At 48.0% G+C, this 15,632-nt stretch overlaps 1 protein-coding gene across 10 annotated transcripts in view; it reads left to right on the top strand.

Annotated features, from left to right (window-relative positions):
* The window catches only part of LOC102445588 (homeobox protein Hox-C4), a 99,871-nt gene extending 90,992 nt beyond the window's left edge, over positions 1 to 8,879 (top strand). For 9 of the 10 annotated variants that reach the window (XR_003090634.3, XR_003090636.3, XR_012896600.2 and 6 more), the window contains 2 exons: positions 6,001 to 6,029; positions 7,569 to 8,879. The gene's annotated coding sequence lies outside the window, so the exon portion shown is untranslated. The remainder of the gene's footprint in view (positions 1 to 6,000; positions 6,030 to 7,568) is intronic. The other variant, XM_075901642.2, reaches the window with a different exon arrangement.
* Positions 8,880 to 15,632: the final 6,753 nt, after the last annotated feature.

Genomic DNA, 15,632 nt, shown 5'->3' with positions numbered 1-15,632 from the left:
CCCCGCTCTCCGCCGGGCTCCCGACGTGTAAAACGGGCTCTAATTGAGAAGGGGGTTGGGGGATTTGCCTTAGACGTGCCAGTGTGGTACCCCGGGACGGGTGTGTGCTCGGGTATTTGTGCAGAGCTACCGCGAGCTGCCTGCGAAGGATGCTCCCCGGGGGGAGGACAGAGATCCCAAGCTAAACGCGCACACAGACACACAAAGACACACATACGTACACAAAGACACACACACACAAACACACAAAAAAGACACACATACATACACACAGACACACAAACACATACACACAAAGACACAAATGCACACACAAAGACACACAGAGACACACACAAAGACACACATACATACACAAAGAAAGACACACACACACAGACACACATACATACACAAAGACACACAAACACACACATACATTCACAAAAAAGACACACACACAAAGACACACACGTACCTTTAAAAAAAAGTTAGCGAGGCTCTGTCTCCCTCCCCCCCACCCTCCAGGTAGCACCCTCCCCAGACAGATGGTGCTGGCTTTGTAAGGATGTTCGGACAAATGGGTCTTTTGCTTCTCGAGGCGCACAGCACAACCGCAGAACCCCTGCACGGTGTTTGGGTGAGGGGCAAATTTACACATGGGGAGGGGCAGGGTTGTTACTAATCTGAACTGGGATGGAGCAAATCCCCCAATTCCCCTTGTCTTTCTGCCCCCGATTTAAAACAAGTGCAATCAGTGATGAAATGCCAGAAATTACAGAACGTGACCAGCCTCCCAAGCTCCTCACCCCCCCCGACACACACACCAAAAAAGGGGGGAGGGAACAAAGAGAGACCCGATCTCCGCTTTCACACCCCCCGCTCGAAGCGGGCTGCGGACGCGGCGTGTTTCTCTATCGAAATTCGTTTGCGCTTCCAGCCCCCGCCTGCGCTCGCCTGTAAAATCACCCTCGTGGTGATGCTAATCAGATGCAAATGTGATGGCGCGCTAATCGCTTGCTCTTAATTTATGCGCCAAGAAACATGAGGGGCCTTGGCTTAAAAAAAACCGTTTAAAAATCAAGCCAGGCAGGTGCGCGGTATTTCTAACCGCCCCCTTCTTCTGTCTCTTTCGCCGCACGAGGGTCGCGTGGGGTGTATAGGGAGAAACTCCATATAGAACGGCCTGGCTCCCTGGGCGCCCCTATGGAACTAGATGCTTATGGGCGAGTTTGGGTGGCCACAATCGTACGATACACAAGAGACTCTACATAGGCTATTTCATCTAGAGATTGTGTGTCAGACGCAGAGCTCTGTGGGTGATGGTGTGGGATTGTGGCTCTGTGCATTTATAGTCATATAGACTATCTAGAGAGAGATTATAGAGAGAACATAAATTATGCTTATGTCTCTCTAGCTAGGTGTGTATGCGAGATTTTGTGTGTGCGGGTATCATCGCAGGCTAGACACAGGGGTGTGAATGGGGTAGAGACTATACATCTACTATATATTCCAGAGAGTTTGGCTGTCTGTCCGTTCAAGAACTCCTCCTAGACTCCTTTTTTTTCTTTTGTTTTTTCCTCTTTTTTTCTTTCCCCCTGCCCCACTTCCCTTATTTATTCTTGGATCTGGACTTTTACTACTGACGTCATCTGAAGAAGTGGGTTGCACCCACGAAAGCTCATGATACCAACTACATGTTTAGTTAGTCTTTAAGGGGCTGCTGGACTATTGTTTGTTAAGTTCCTCCTAAACAGTAAGAGCTAGGACCACCACATTTGGTAGGCAGCTATCATAACCTAAAGCAAGGACAGGGTTCGGTTCTGCTTCTCATGAAACCATCCAGAAGAGAGACACAACCACCAGGAAGGTGAAAGGGGCTGGCTGGGGGTGCCCCCAACCCAGACTGCCCCAGTCCTGAGCCTCCCACTCCCCCTTTAGGGAGGGCAGGGGGCCTGAATTCCCTCCCTCCCCCCAATTCCTAGAGGAACACCGCCGGCTGTTCCCCTTGGTCAGGGGGTGAGGGGAAAGTGCAGAGTTTGCTGCATCCTCACTATGGCTGGCGCACACAGGAGGCAGATGAATCTGGACCTGCCCCAGCCGGGGGACCTGCACCCTTCCCCTGGCTGTGCCCACTGGAGCTGCAGTAGCCATGAGTCTCACCTGGTCCTCACCTGGTCCCAAGCGGAGTCCTCTCTTCCCAGTCCCCCTCCTCCCCATCCTCCTCCCAGCAATGATTTAAAGCCTGGATATTTTCATGTTATTTTCCAAAAATAACAATTAATTGACTTAAGGAACCGAACCACGCCAGGTAAAACTTTCAGTATGTCTGTATATCCAGATGTATATGCTTGATTGTAGGTATGTCTGTTGTCAGAGACTATGCAGAGAGAACACACACACACACACACACACACACACACACACACACACACACACACACACACACACACACACACATCTTCATTTTACTCCAAGCCATTTGGCTATGCAGAGAGAACACACACACACACACACACACACACACACACACACACACACACACACACACACACACATCTTCATTTTACTCCAAGCCATTTGGAAACTACTTTATACTTTTGTCCTTTTCTGAACTGTTCTTAGTGACTGACCTAGTCTCTGTCTGTTGGGCAAGAATCGATAGGGAAGAGGAGAGAAATGGCAGTTGTGTACAAATGAACAACCCAGGCCAGGATAACAAACCCTGCCACTTGATGACGTCAGCCCGGCTCAGGTGAAGGTTTATTCCTGGGGAAAAAAAAGAAGGAAGCGTCACCGCTATTTCAATCTTCCTTATTTGTCCCCGCCGAATCTTTCGCAACGAGGTTGAATCTGGGTTTTTACAGAAATGCATGTTCGGGATTCATTTGTAAACTATCTGGTGCTCAACTTGACTGTCTCCATCGGTTCAATGAATCCCTCGCTTTGCTCCAAACCATAATTCTATTCACTTCTGATACATAATTCATGTCTGTCTCTTACCGTTTGGCTTCCTTGTTTTCCCAACAAGCCCCGGCATTATTTTTTTAAAGATTTAAATGTAATTGAATAGAATCAGAACGGAATGATTTTTCTTAGACATTTTAAACCGGGGATTAAAAATAAAATCAAATCGATGAGCTCCATTTCTTTAACTATTTTTTCAGCTAGAGATGGTTTAGTTAACCGCAGTTCAGTGCATACCCCCTAAATGCAAATGCTCCTAATAATAAATTGACGAGGAATCACATAATGGTGAATCTATCGATCAGTTCCTTAAACTCGATAGCGAGAGAGGGAGATAATGAAATAAACAAATCACACGAGAGCGCATTAACTTCGTGTGTTTTAACTGTCTGAAGAGAAAGACCCAGGGAGTCGCTAAGTCAATTTCATCCCTAGTGTAACTTAGGGGACTGCAACAGATTTATATACATCGCAGGGCTCAAAGACTAAATTTAGCTCAGTGCCCTGTAAATTCAGCCGGATTTAAATGAAACTTTAAGCAGCGGATGAAATGTACCAGAAGCCAAGGAATCACAATGAACTGCTGTCATGTAAATATGTTTCAATAAACAGAGGGTCGGTACAAATCCAGACTCGAATAGGGACTGGGGGGCTTTTGAGTGTTTAACCTGGACTTCTCCCATTATTCAGGGATCTGTCCCATGAATCCTTTAAAAAAATACCCACACTTGAAGGCTGTCCGATATCCGCGCCCTACACAGGACTGAAAATTGCGCGCAGGTGAACCTTCCTAAGGCGCTGTCTCGCCAAGACCCAAGTGATTTACACACCCATTAGCTTCCCTTGGAAAAAGAAACAAGCGCTACTGTGCCACATGGTACATAACTATGAACCTATTTCTCCTGTGTTATATGAGGAGAGTTAGTCTTGCACTCAGCAATTTTTTTACTCTGCGGATTTTTTTTTTTGCACTTAGGGATTTCCATCTACCACTCTCCCTGTATTGAAGATGTATTGAAGATTTTACACACACACACACACACACACACACACACACACACACACACACACACACACACACCCCTCAATTGGAGTGTTGTGTCCAGTTCTGAGCATCACATTTCAAGAAAGACGTGGAGAAACTGGAGAGGGTCCAGAGAAGAGCAACAAGAATGATGAAAGGTCTAAAGAACATGGCCTATGAAGGAAGACTGAAAGGACTGGGCTTGTTTAGTTTGAAAAGGAGAAGACAGAGGGGACATGATAGTAGTTTTCAAGTCCCTAAAAGGAGGAGGGAAAAATTGTTCTGCTGGGACTCTGATGATGAGACAAGAAGCAATGGGCTTAAATTGCAGCTAAGGAGGTGTAGGTTGGACATCAGGAAAAACTTCCTGTCAGGGGGGTTATGCACTGGAATACATTGCCTAGGGAGGTTGTGGAGTCTCCATCACTGGAGATGCTAGGGACGCTAGAAGGTGCTTGGTCCTCAGTGGCTAGCGAGAATTCGAGCAGTCCCCCCAGACACTCTGTTAGAATTGTATGTGGCATTTTAACTCCAGCCCTGTCCCCCTCCTGCCATCTGATAGGCTTAAAACACGCTCAACTGGTGGGGGATTTCCCGGGTTTTAGGCAAGACGGTGGGGGGACATTTCTGTTAGCCAGGGGTCTGCCCCAAGGCGACTACACAAAAGGCAGAGAAATCCTGGCCTTGTTGAAGTCAATGGCAAAACTTTCCTTGGTCTCTACCCTCTCGGACCCCACCAGACCCCACCCCGGCCGGGCGAGGCTCGCAGCCAGGAGGTGCCTTTAATGAGACCCCGAGACAACAACGTGTATAATTATCATTATTCCGCATTGTCGCTCGTTTCGATTTCTCTCCCCGCGCTCCTTTGTCTGCCTGTCGCTGCCTGCAGAAGCTAATGGCTTTGCCGATAGCCTCGGCGCGTCTCTTCCCAAAGAAAATCATTTGGCTTTAAACAACTTGCAAAGCTCCTCCGAGGAGCCAGGCCAGGGGGAGACGCTGGGAAATGTCTGTGCTTAGTTTCCCTGCCCAACTGAAAATGAAGATGCGGTTCTAGGCACACCCGGTGCCCTGAGCAGGGGCCCAGCCTCCCCCCGTCCAAGCATTATTATGTTAACCAGGACAAGAGGCATGACAGCGACATGACATCACAAGCAAACAGACATGCGTCAACAGCTGCTGCTTTTTTTTTTTTTTTTTTTTTCAAATAAAGACCTGCATTGCAACAGGAGTGAACCCATCTGAGATAACGGGCTTCAATTGCAGCAAGGGAGGTTTAGTTTGGACATTAGGAAAAAAGTCCTCACTGTCAGGGTGCTGAAGCACTGGGATCAGTTGCCTAAGGAGGTTGTGGAATCTCCATCTCTAGAGATATTTAAGAGCAGGTTAAACAGACACCTCTCAGGGATGGTCTAGACCATGGGATCCCAAACGGGGGGCGTGAAGAAATTCCAGGAAGGGCGCAAGGTGACCCAGCCTCACCCCATTAATCCCTCCTAACCTGCTATTTCGTATTTCGTCGTCCCAGTCAGTTCCTTGGTTTTGTTTTGCTCAACAAGTTTTGCTGCTCTTGGGGTGTGTGTGAGAGAGTTTCTCAAAAATCAAAAAGGGGGGTGTGATGCTGAAAACTTTGGGAACCACTGGTCTAGACAGTGCTTGGTCCTGCTGTGGGGGCAGGGTACTGGACTTGATGACCTCTCCAGGTCCCTTCCCGTTCTAGGATTCTATGATTAGTTGTGTGTTAAACAATTGTAAAGATCTGCTATACCCAGGGCAAGGCTTCACACATGTGGACACACACACACACACACACACACACACAGGGCAAGGCTTCACACATGTGGACACACACACACACAGGGCAAGGCTTCACACATGTGGACACACACACACACACACACACACACACACACACACACACACACACACACACACACACACACCAGTCATGGAGGCGATCCAAACGGTGCAAAGCCAACTGGGTCCTCAAGTTATTTTAGTTTTGTTAATTACTTTTATTTTTTTATCATCAGGTTTGGACTCTTTATGCCCAGGATAGCAGGTGAGAGATGGGAAGTACCCGGGTATGTGGGCCTGGAACAGTTACGCCCCAGTTCTAATTCTGGTGGGATCTTTCCACAGAAGAAGCCATGGCAATCCGTTCCATTACTAGGATCTGCTGGGTTGTCCTGGGCTGAGTTAAGCTGGAGATACAAAAAACTGCCCGTGACCATCACGGGGGAACTTTTGAAGAGTCTCTTTCTCAAGCTCCCATCAGCACAGGGCGTCAGTCAACAGCCTCCCCCTCTCCAAAGGGACACCAACATCAAGCCAGAAACAGCCACTTCTTCAACAAGCCACAGCAGTAGCCTCCCCAGGAATTCAAATTAGGGGGGGTGTTCGAATTTACAAGGGCTGATGAGGGGTGACACCGTGAGGGTGAAGGTGGGCTGTATGGCACCATAGTTCACAAAACTGGGGGGGGGGGAGAAATTCAGGGGGGTATACACCCCCATAGGGGGGGATGTAGGGAAATTCCTGATCCACAGGCTTGCCTTGCAGGGTTTCCTTTGGGGTCCAAGGAGTAAGGAGGGTCAGATCGCAAACTCTGCCTGTGCCATTCCATGTGGCCCCCCAAAACAGACATTCCACTGCAAGCAAAAGCCCAGCCTAGTTCCTGCAGGTAGCTGATCGCAGTGACACTTGCTTTTGACAGTGTGACCAGACAGGGAGTTTCTTAGCAACTCCAAAAGAGCGGCCACCAGTAGTCCCGGGAAAGAATTTTAAACAACTGTATAAATACTCAGAACTTACTCCAGAGAATTTTGCCCTGCATGTCTGATGTTTGTTCTCACACAGTTATGAAAACAATGCCTGGTGCTAAAAAGGAGTTTGGATCCAATAATAATACACGCTGCATACTTTCTAGTCCTCGTTTCTTGCGCACCAGCCATTGCTTTTTGGTGCCGCGTTGTTTATTTGTTGACTGAGGGACGAAAAGACATTCCTCATTTTTTGAGGAAGACGGGCTCTTGCGCAAAAGGTGTTTTTTCTCCCCGCAAAATGCCCCTGTCTACACTGCATTTTTTTCCACAAAAACCTCTTCCGCAAAAAGGATCGGAAGAGATATGCAAATGAGAGCTTCATTTGCATTTCCTCTTCCGCAAAAACCTGACAGTGAAGACGAAGCCATACAGAGAAGGATGGATAGAAGGGTGGAGGGGATGGGGTAGGATGGAAGGTTGTCAAATTAACTAGGCAGACATATGGAAAGAAAGAAAGAAAGAAAGAAAGAAAGAAAGAAAGAAAGAAAGAAAGAAAGAAAGAAAGAAAGAAAGCAATCCTAGATAACAGCAGACCACTTTGAAATTATCTGTATCTATTGGAGGTTGTTAAAAAATCCAGACTTTGAATGGAATTTGGATATGGTCTCTCCACCCATGGGGTTTTTCAAATCATTGCAGCCAGTGCATTGCTTTGCGTTATGCCAGTGTAAACTGTTTCAAACCTGGGAAGGTGGTGTGGGATGGGGGGTGCAGGAAAGAGGGAGGCTGGTGCCAGGGCAGGAGTGGATGAGATGGTGTGGCCTTTTATTTTCCAGGTCCCTGCTGAGGGCTGGCACGCCCTAGCCCAATGCCCAGCTGGAGAAAGAATTCCATGGGATCAGCTGTGCCTGTTGACTGTAAGGGTGGCTCAGCCGCTTGGTCTCAAGCTCGGGCTCCAAATCCGAAGGATGAGGCGCAAGACGGACAATGCAGGCAAGGGGGCCGGGAGCTCGCCCTCTAGCAGTCGGCCTCCAGTGTGCTCCACCATGGAGGGTGGGTAGGGTGTGCCCAGGCGCACATCCTACAGCAAGGCCCCAGGAAATGCGAGTGCCAGCAGCCCGTGTGCAGCTGTCTTGGAAGTTGGCTCTGCCTCTGTCTCTTCAAGGGGAGCAGCAGTCCGGACGCCCCTGGTCTGCAAAGGAGTGGGAGTGAGAAAATAATCTGGACAATGTCCTTGGGGCCCGTTCGCTCTTGAGTCTGTAAACCTGGACCACAGCTGTGCTGCTCCAATCCGCAGTCAGCGCTACCTGGGGCCCTGCAACCCCCCCCCCCCCCTTACATTGACTCAAACATACATCCTGCGCCTCGGGGGAGGTTTTCAGGGACCCGTAGTCCTTGAGCATCTGGGAGGGCGCTCTGCCACGGAAACCAAGCTGGGAAAATTGCTACAGTCCTATTATGTCATTAGAACAAAAACATGCCCAAAAATCAGCCCCTGGAAGTGTAACCAACTTATCCTTTGATTTCTTCATTCCCAATTATCTCCTGCGTATGAAACTGTACAGAGTCTTATGCATATGGCAGTGAGGGGCTGGTGTGTGTGTGTGTGTGTGTGTGTACAGGACAAGGTCAGCATGAAGTTTTATAACTTGCTCCATGTATTTGATCAAAGTGGATTTTACTCGGCCTCTTTGTCAGTTACAAAACTGCCTTTTGACCATCCAGTTAAACTTCCTTCAAGTGTAGGCCAACATTTTTTTTTTTTTTAAACAAAGCAGCTAGTAATTTTATCTACTTCCGTTTCGAGGCGGGCATATCTGAAAAGGGGTCTGATTTTCAGAACAGGCCCTTCAGGTGCCTCAAATTACGCACTGAGAGATTTTTTTCCCCAAGGGTGGCTTTTTTTAACCCTTCATAGATATCACGTAGCTCGGCTGTTTCTCCTTACCACTGTCCTCATCGTCTCAGTGGGTTATTGTGTGGTGAGCAAACGCAGATGTAAACATGTTTGAACCTCTCACAACTGTGACCCTGCAATAAGTTAGATTCTCACTGTCATTTAGACATTTTTTCTTAAGAGGTCACTTGGCTCTTGGCATATTTTACTGTATTGTGGGTTTTCAAAATAAAGAGGCCTTTTAAAAACAGTGCTGGGTGGTTTTCTTGGCTCATCTGGGTTGGTTTGCTCCAGGAACACTGCTCTGTTGTTCTTAAAATCACTTTGCCATCTTGTAGTTTACTAGGGGTTGGGCTTCACCCTTCTCTCACCCCCATTAATCACTGGGACAGCGCTTACTTCGGGAGGGCCTCAGCCCTTTTCATCTCCCAGTTAGTATGCAGCTCTGGAGTCTGCCCGCTTGCGCACTTTTTTTTTTAATATAATGGTCCCTGCCTTCCAATAAAACTCACCATTCCCCTGACTAGAGGGTCTTTCCTCTGCTTTGCAGGTGTTTGTAGAAAGATCTGAGATTTTCAGATGGGCAACCCCCTAAGTTTCCTCTTTGAGGAAGAAAAGCAGCGTGCAAATCCACGTCCATCCCTATCGTGTTCAGGGAGCTGGACAAGTAATGGTTGATTGGATAAGTTGAAGTGTAAAGTCTTGCAGGGATCGGTGGGAACGTTGTGATAATCGGGGGTTGGCCGTGCCACAAAATCCAGCTGGGTAACCACAGAGCCTACACAGCCTTACGTCTCCTGAACACAATCAGAGGCACCTACGCTCACAAAAACGAAAACGTCGCAGGGCAGACAAATGTACAACACATTGCAAAACCAGTTGTTCCCGGGGCATCAGGCAATTATGATAACGCAGCTTGCCAGTGTATTTTATTGTATCCCCTCCCAAAGATGAATTACCCAGCAACTAAATCTACATATTGTAATTAACTGATAAATATTTAATAGTGGTTAGAACTTTATCCATTTGATCTTTCCATCAACAAACTTTCAGAGGTAAACAGGCACATTGAAAAGGACATTTTCTTGCCTTAGAAATGTCAAAGCTCGCCTCTGTATTTTTCTTTTTAAATAGAAGAGGATCCGTGAGCAAAGGAAGTGGTAATTTAAAGGAACTGTGATGGGGGGAAAAATCGTTATGATCTGAGTAAATGGTAATATCTTTGTCAATTGCAGAACTAGGGTTGTGCTGGGCTGAGAGCTTCTCTTGCTTAGGAGGAGTGTGTCGTTGCGTATGTGCATGCATGGGCACTTGGTGGGGTGAATGAGTTTGGGTGCATATGTGGGTGGTTGTGTGTAACATGTGTGTGTCTCATGTGTGTGTATGTGCGGGTATCTATGAGCATACATTTATGTGAGGGTGCATGTATTTGTATGTAAAAGAAAGGACTACGCAGCGCTTTAGAGACTAACAAGATGGTTTATTAGGTGATGAGCTTTCGTGGGCCAGACCCACTTCCTCAGATCAAATTCTGGAAGAGAATTGGCATGACCATATCTACCAAAGGAATACAATGAAAAAAATGAAAAAAAAGTGAACACATTATAAAACTGACAAATCAAAACTGACAAAACTGAATGTGTTTGCATATGTGTATAAGCATGTGTGTGTGAGCATATATGTGCGTGTGTGCGCGCACAAGTGTTTCTGCAGGTGTGAGCATATGGGTGTGCGTCTGAGTGTAATCTGGCTTCCACCAAAGCCAAAAGCCGAGTTCCCATTGACTCCAACGGGCACGTACTTTTAAACCATAAATAAGATTAGCTGGATTTGCCTGGTGCACGGACCTGACCGATTTAAAACTGCCTTATTTGTGGCATCCCTAAGGAAATAAGCCGCCCAAGGCCTCCCTGGAAGTGTATCTCCCTTGTATCACCAGCACAGCCTGACGGCAGGAAAACAGCTCTGTTATAAGCGAATTACAGTCCCATCCCTGGAATTAAATCAAAATTCAAAGCTAACTTGATTGCGCCTAGTATGGCAGAAAGGTCAAAAGGGATTCTTGCTCCATTTACAATAATTAACGCAGCCCCACAACCTCTTCCCTCACCCACATGCTAATGGGCGAAGCAACGTCCCCCGACTGGGAACTAGGCAGAGAAGGAGAGAGGCTGCCCCCAGACCCAGCTCTGGAATCAGCATCTTCCACCTTTTGAAGAGTTTTTTCCCCCACGCTCACCTGAAGAAGGGGGTTTTGCCCACGAAAGCTCGGGATGCTAATATATAAATACATGTGTTAATCTTGCATGTCTGCGCGGCAGCGTTGTTCCGGAATAAGAAAGAGCGTGTCTGTGCGGCAAGCCGTTATTTCGAGATAATGTCGAGCTGGAGGAGTTCTTACTCGGACTCCTGCAACCCTCCTTTCATGAGGAGGATGGGACGTCGGCGGGAGAGCACTCTTCCTTCGGCTTCCTGCTGGGCAGACAGCGCCAAGGGCCGAATGCAGCTATTTCAACTTCAGCGACGCAATGGACGTAGCTCCAGTTGCGTTGCTTCATTCAATTTTTGCTGGCGGTGTAGACATGCCCCAAGGTGTCACGAAATGACTTGTTGCTTTTCTTACCGTTACAGACAAACATGGACACCCCTCTCAGGGTGTATCTACACTGCACCGTAGCGCGAGATAAGCACGTTGCGTCTCTTATTTCAATGCTATTCCGAAATCGCTTCTTTCGTCATTTGGCGCTGTCTGCACAGTGCCACATTTTGAAACAGAGCGCTGGTCCAAAGCGGCCCTCACTCCTCGTGGCATAAGGTTTACAGGGACATCGGAATAACACGCCTGAAATAATGGGCTTGCTGTGAAGACGCAGGATAGCGATTTCGGGATACTCCGGTATCCCGAAATAGTGCAGCAGTGTAGACATAGCCTTTAAAGTTACAGACAAACCTGCCCTCCGCTCTGAGACTTTTGAAGAGATGACGCTGGAGTTGGGGGTTACGTATTTTTTGATCATCCGCTAACGAAGGCAGCGTATTGACAGTAGAAGGAATGCTGGGTAAAGGCAGGAGAGCACACTTGTGAAAGGGGCTGTGTGGAGTTGTGTGTGCGCAGGAGAAGGGCTTTGTAAGAGCCTCTCTGTGCGTTCATGTGTGTGCAGAATGAGTCCTTGTAAGACTTATTTTTCTCTTTTGGAGAAAGCCATGGTCAGGCAGTCTGTGGATGTAGTAACGTTTGGGTATGACAGAGCCCTTGTACGATAGTCTGGGGTATGTGTGTGTGTGTGTAGAGAACGTTACAAAGCCATTATTGAGGACAGCTGGCCTGGAGAGTACCCTCCCCTCGCCCCTTGTTATGGGTCATGCCCCCATTGTGCTAGGTGCTGTACATTATTTATTCGGCACATCGCACTAGCATCTGAGACTCCGGCCATGCATCAGCCCCCTGTGCATTGGCCATGTTGGTTAGGTCATAGCTCTATCATTTTGTGCCCAGGCAAATTGGTTCACTCATCCAAAATAATCCCTTCATCGTGAAATTCACCTCTGGATAGACCAGATACAGCCAGAGCACAAGGACTGAAGAGTCGGTAGAGAAAAGCATGAGTTAAAGCAACAGCAGAGTTATCTCCCCATGGCCCTCCTGCATCCCTCCCCAAATTCATCACAACATACACCAGACATGCCCCCACTGCTAAGACCTCTAGCACCTCCAGGGCAGCAAAGGCCCAGATTCTCAAAGGCACTTTGGTGTCTCTATAAGGAAAATTTATTTACTTATTCCCACAATGTAAGAAGTAGGGGCCATCAATTGAAATGAATAGGCAGCAGGTTTAAAACAAACAGAAGGATTTTTTTTTCACTCAGCGCAAAGTCAACCTGTGGAACTCCTTGCCAGAGGATGCGGTGAAGGCTAGAACTTTAACAGGGTTCAAAAAGAGCTAGATAGATTCATGGAGGTGAGGTCCATCACTGGCTATTCGCCAGGCTGGGTAGGAATGGTGTCCCTGGCCTCTGTTTTTTGGAAATGGGTACGGGGAGGGATCACGTGAGGATTACCTCTTGTTTTCCCTCCCTCTGACATCTGGTGTTGGCCACTGTGGGCAGCCAGGACACTGGGCCGGATGAACCTATGGTCTGACCCAGCCCGGCCGCTCTTATGTTCTTATGTTTTCTACCTCCCAATGGGAAGCTCTCTCAGCTCCTGCTCATGTCCCAGGAATGTCGGAGGAGCGACTCCTGCTTCACTCTGGGCTCTCCAGCAGCAGGCGTGGTTAATCGGGCCAGGCAGCCCGAGGAGCGTAACCAGAGCTATTGGCTGGAGATGATCTCTGAAGAGTAACCAGAGGGCTGCTTTGTAAATGCTCTCCAGCGACAGGCCTGCACATGCGATCCAGCCGCCCCAGAACGAGCTTCGCCCGGGATAATACACAACACAAGAGGGCAGACACATTTAGCATGCCGTCAGGCTGCCTGCCTGGGTGGAGAGCGGCTGCTTCGGCCTGTTGGGCCCCGAGAGCTCTGCTAAACGCTGATAAGAGCAATAAGAAATCAAGCAGAACATCAGAGCGGCCAGACGGGGTCAGATCAAAGGTCCGTCCAGACCAGTGTCCTGCCTGCCCACAGTGGTCAAAGCCAGGTGCCCCAGAGGGAGTGAACCGAACAAGGAATCATCCAATGATGCCTCCCGTCACCCAGAGGCTATGTCTACACTACAGAGTTTGCCCGGATACCGGAAAACTCTGCTGCGTCCAAGGAATGCAGACGCGCTTTTCTGGCCTCCCTGTAAACTTTGTTTCACGAGGAAGACGGGATGTTCCGAAAAAGGGGCTTTTTCTGACATTTGGCCCAGTGTAGATGGAAAAGCCTCTTCCGAAAAAAGAAGCGGAAAAAGCTACACAGATTGCAAAGAGCAATGTGCGTAGCTTTTTCCGGAAGAACAATGTAGTGTAGACATAGCCCCATTCCCCACCCCTGACAAACAGAAGTAGGGACACCATTGCTACCCATCCTCGCTATTAAGTATGGCTGGACCTGTCCTCCATGAATTTACCTCGCTATTTTTAATAAGCCCGCAGCCAAGTGCTTTAGAAACCCTTCAATTTATTACCGCTTCCAGTTAAAGACTTCACGTCCCTGGGTGGTGCAGCCACTTCTGGGGAGCAGCCAACATGAACACCCATAAGCAGAATGGGGCTCAGGCGTGGATTTCAGCGTCACATTCTAATGCTACTAGTCCTGCTATAAATCCATTTGTCAAATGCTCGGGGAGACTGCATAGCCAACAGCCTTGTAATACTTTTTATTGCCAGCCTAATCTTTACAGATCAAATTAAGATTGGGGAAGGGAGGCTTTATGAGTGGATCAAGTTAGGTGAAGGGTTATGTGAGTATTTCATTGGTTCGACCATCCAAGGGATATCGTCCTCTACCCCCGACTGCTGCCATCTGGGCAAAAAACGCCTATTAATGGGTAATCAGATAGTCTTCAGTGGGCTGAAGAAAGCAAGATGAGTGTGGCCTCTTTCCTGCCCATCAGCGGATGGAGGCAATAGCCTGGCATCATGATTTTAACGCCCTTATCCAATTAAATGAGGCTAAAGGCCGCGTTGCTTTCATTAAGCATCGTGGGCGAATGAGCTCCCAACAGTTGCTCTTTCTCCATGCGCTCTTCATAACGCCGCGCTAATTAGCAACAGGCTGCTGCAATATGCAGCTGACCCTCCTCCCCTCCCCCGCTCATTAATCGCATGGAGTAATAAACCGATACTCGGGACCTGAGGTGGTGGAGGCAGGTACCATCAGCTATGAGAAATTTAGATAAAACAAAGAAACCTGGAAAGACCGCCAGTAAGAACAGTCAGACCGGGTCAGACCAAAGGTCCATCTAGCCCAGTGTCCTGGGTGGAAGAGCAAACGTGTACCTCTGGTATCCCAGAAAACCCCGCGGTGTAGACGTACCCAGAGAGGGAGCCACGTTAGTCTATAATTTTAAAAACAAGGCGTGGTCTTGTGGCACCTTAGGCTATGTCTAGACTGAATTGCTGTGTCGGGATACCGGAAGTATCCCGAAATAGCAACGCCGCGTCCAAGGAACGCATCCGCTATTACAGAAAATTCTTTGAAATAGCAGACGTGCTCTTTTGCCATCCTGTAAACTTTGTCGTATGAGGAATAAGGGATGGCTTGAAAGAGCACTTTATTCTGAAATTTGGTGCCGTGTAGCGGCGCTAAATTTTGATCTAGCCTCTTTCGAAATTAAATTTAAAAATACGCAATTTGCATATCGTGAATTGTGTATCTTTTTTCAATTTTACAGTGCAAAAATGACCGGCGGAAACCTGCCGACCAGTCTTTTCTCTCCGGGTTCCTGCTAGTCCAGACAGAGCCTTAGGGTATGTCTACACTACCCCGCTAGTTCGAACTAGCGGGGTAATGTAGGCATACCGCACTTGCAAATGAAGCCCGGGATTTGAATTTCCCGGGCTTCATTTGCATAAGCGGGGAGCCGCCATTTTTAAAACCCCGCTGGTTCGAACTCCGTGCAGCGCGGCTACACGGGGCACGAACTAGGTAGTTTGAACTAGGCTTCCAAGTTCGAACTACCTAGTTCGTGCCCCGTGTAGCCGCGCTGCACGGGGTTTGAACCAGCGGGGTTTTAAAAATGGCGGCTCCCCGCTTATGCAAATGAAGCCCGGGAAATTCAAATCCCAGGCTTCATTTGCAAGTGCGGTATGCCTACATTACCCTCCTAGTTCGAACTAGGAGGGTAATGTAGAAATACCCTTAGAGACTAACAAAATATATAGTATCATGAGCTCTTGTGGGCAAAACCCACTTCTTCAGATGAGCTGGAGAGGAAAGAACAGAAACTACGCAGTTTATAACAAGCAAAAAAAAAATTCTAGGATGGGTGCTAATGAGGCTAATTAAGTGGGCTGGAAATGTCCCATTTGTAGCTTCGGATGGAAAAATGCAGGTGTTAAAGGCAGGGGAGACGGGT

The sequence above is a fragment of the Pelodiscus sinensis genome, chromosome 31 (genome assembly GCF_052426305.1).
Source record: "Pelodiscus sinensis isolate ZL-2025 chromosome 31, ASM5242630v1, whole genome shotgun sequence".
NCBI classification, from domain to species: domain Eukaryota; kingdom Metazoa; phylum Chordata; order Testudines; family Trionychidae; genus Pelodiscus; species Pelodiscus sinensis.
This window is presented reverse-complemented; position numbering and strand designations above follow the sequence as displayed.